Raw genomic sequence first — 3,609 nt, 5'->3', positions numbered from 1 at the left:
GCAAGCACAAGGGCCTGAGTTCAATCCTTGGTTCAAAAAAAAAAAAAAAAAAGAACCGGGGCCTTTGCACTTACCTACATATCCACCACTTTTAAAATGTTATGCTTGTTTTTGAGATGGGCTAGCAGGCTGAAACTCAAAGTTGTTATATTTCTGCCTCAGCCTCAAAAAGTACAGTGCTGGGACATGCACCATCATGCTTGGCTTCATGTACCTACGTCTAGAGGTAAATGCAAGGGTAAAAGTGACATTACTAGCAGGGCATGATGGTGAATGCCTGTAATACCAGCACTCAGGAAGCTGAGGCAGGAGGATCGCTGAGTTTGAGGCCAGCCTGGGCTAGAAAGTGAGCTTAAGGCTAGCCTGGACTACACAGACCCTATCTAACCCCCCCAGGAAACCCCAAGACGCCAGACGTTATTTTTCCCACCAAAGAAGTGGGAACAAGCTGTACGCTCTCTGATAATGAAGACAAAGAATGTTATTTAGAAAGTAGTGAAGAACATACTTTACAAAACATACTTGTGTCATTCTCATGATTTTTTGGAGCATTTTGAACAAAAGCGCCTTTCCAAAAACCAAGTACAAGGATTGCTACTGTTTCACAAGACCAGCTCTTTGCACATGTGATGGTTGATTAGCACTTAGTTTTGACATGTTCTTTCGTGTAAGGGCTTTTTCTCCTCTTCCTCATTAAAAGGAAGAATGTGTTCCCTTTCTGTGTGATCCCTTTCTTTCTGCAGTTCCACTGCGTGTTTTCCGCCGAAAGCTGGACCTCTGCCTTCACTTGAAACGCTTGAAGCTAATTTATTAGTTGTAATAATTGAAGGCATTCAAAACGTCCAGGCTTTGGCTCTTCTTGGTGACTTTTTAAAAAGTATCCTGAAGATGACTTTATACAGATATTTTGGCCTATAAAATTTAATTTTGGCCTGTTAACACCCCCCCCCCCTCTTCTTGATGCTTCTAACGCAGGATTTTAGAAGGTTGGCAGAGAGGTCTGTGGGTTCTTGTGTCCCACGTCCTACTACACTGTTCCAGAGGTGCCGGGGGTCCCTCTGGTGGTGACTAGGAGAACTTCTAGTTCGGCGGGTGGCTTGGTTTCAAAGCCAAAGGTTAATTTAAGAACTCAGGCTGAATTACTCCCTTGGGTGTCAGCCCAGCACAAGGCAGTTAATTGTTTCACGCTTTTCTTTCATGTCCAGCCAGTGAGACTTCTGGGCTGTTGAAGCATGTGTCGCAGGACAGATCTGGGGAACGACCCTGGGGCCCTAATTTGCGCTGCCTGAAGTTTCATAGGACCTGGACTGCCTGCTAGCAGCCCTAGATAATTACATAAACTGGTTCAACAACTTTAAAAATAGCTTGTGCTTTTTTTTTTTTTTTTTTTTTAACATTAGGATTTTTTTTTGTTTTTGCATATGTATGCAATACACAATAGTGATATTAATTTGGGGAATTGGTACAAAAATGTGGCATGTCTAGATCATTTGGTCCTTTTATTCTGCTCCCCCTTATTGTGTGCTTTTTTCTTATGGCAAAGGGAATGTTCATTACAAAATACTTTGAAGGTATAGCTACAATGAAAGAAAATATCCCACCATCCATTTAACTCATTAACACTTTGCTTTATGTCCTTTCTTTTGAGCCTTTCCCTCCTAATTTAAACAAATGTTAAAAGAATTTCAGTTTGGCGTGGTGGTGCATGCCCGCAATCCCAGCACTGGGGAGGCGGAGGCAGGGATATCCTTGCAAGTTCGAGACCAGGCTGGGCTACAAAGTGCGCCCCAGCCCAGCCTGAGCTGCCTAGCAAGACCCTGTCTCAGAAAGACAAAAGAATTGCAGAACAAGCCATTTGGTGCTGCTTTCCCCTCTGGGCCGAGCCCTGCGGCCAGGGCCTTCACTCTGAGCTACATCCTCGGCCTTTCTTATTTTCTGTTCTGTGACGGGTGCTCCCAGGTGTGAATTCTGGTCCGTCCCCCAGGCTTGGGCCACCACGCCTGGGTGCGCCCAGTTTGTTAGGGTTCTGTCAGTACGCGTGTGCCTCTGTGGCATGGTCACCCACATACGCTCAGCAGCCACCTCCCCCATTAACGCAATTATTGTCTTTTTACTTTTTTATTATTATTTTATTGAGAAACAGCAATGAGACAATTCCAAAACCGATTAATAGGACAGATTCAATAATTAATACATTGCACATTGTTATTTTCTTAGTGTTTATCCGTAGTACAAGATGCAGACAGAATATCCTGTACAAACACTATTAGTACAAATCCTTCTTCTCATTGAATTAAGCAAAAGCAGCTGTATATCTATCCTAATTATTCTGCATATACAGATACAAAATGGTCCTTCCTTTGTGTCCCCTTATTTTGTTTAGTCCTGTCAGAAGTGGGTATTCCATTGACATCTAAATACTATAGGTGCGTGAATTCAGCAAAACAATCCAACACGGTCTAGCAGTCCACAAAAGTAGTGGGTTATCCACAGAAGTTGTTGACTTGAGCCTTTCAAAGCTCTGCATATTAATATGGTTTACTTTATATACCTTCTTTTTATACTTTTCTGCTGGATGGTTAAGACCAAGATAAAGCAAGTTTTACTTTTTTATTATTTTATTAACAAGAAATGTAACTTTTGTATCTGCCAAGGTCAGTCAGATCCCTTCAGGATTTACCCTGCAACCCTGTACCTCAGATTGCAGATCCTTTGTCAGGGTCACCCATGTGGATTAGTCAGTCACGGCCACTGCTTGACCAATCTCTCTGTGAAAGCCTGAGAGAATGTTTTCTCTCCAGGTGACCCTCCTTAGGCGCACTCTGCATCATCGATCACATTGCTCTGTGGTCCTATAAGCTCCTTGATCAGAAAATTTGGGACACAACTGAGTTATAGGATGTTACAGTATATGTTCTCCTATGTCCTGAGTCTTCGCTGACCTTGAAAGGCTGGGGCCAAAATCTTGGCTGTCCTTGCAGCCCTTGTAGTTCTCTAATTTTTGGTCTGCAAACTTAGGTTGTTAACCCTCCAGAAGAGAAGCTTATTATTACTCTATATCTTTTTTTTTTAAATGCAGGGCTTCAATTTTTTTTTTAAATCTTTTTTATTTTTTATTTTATTTTATTTTTTTGGTGGAACTGGGAGTTGAACTCAGACCCTTGTACTTGCCAGGGAAGCACTTATTCCACTGAGCCATCTCTCCAGCCCCTATTACTCTATATCTTATGCAATTGGGTTTAACTTCGCTATCTGTCTGAATATCAAACATCTTAGGTATAAGATGGAACAGTTATGTTACCTAAACAGTTAACGTGTTTTCCATCAAGTATTGATACGTTAAACATTAAGTCCATATAGAATATGGAGATAAACATTTAAAAAATGAAAAATATTCAAAGAATATGAATAAGCAGTTACATATTTTTACACAGAAATTTAGAAATCTAACCATATACAGCATTGTAGCAGGACAGTCCTGTGACTTTTTTTTCTTTTTCTTGTCTTTTTTTCATTTATTACCCATTAAAAAAGAAAAGAAAACTTTTACTTGTGAGACACTATGGTAATAATTGGTGTGTCATGACAAGAAGTACGCATTTAGAAGAC

The sequence above is a fragment of the Octodon degus genome, unplaced genomic scaffold (assembly GCF_000260255.1).
Source record: "Octodon degus isolate 3935 unplaced genomic scaffold, OctDeg1.0 scaffold00033, whole genome shotgun sequence".
Classification (NCBI taxonomy): Eukaryota; Metazoa; Chordata; class Mammalia; order Rodentia; family Octodontidae; genus Octodon; species Octodon degus.
The sequence above is the reverse complement of the archived record's forward strand: the minus strand, read 5'-3'. Positions refer to the sequence as shown.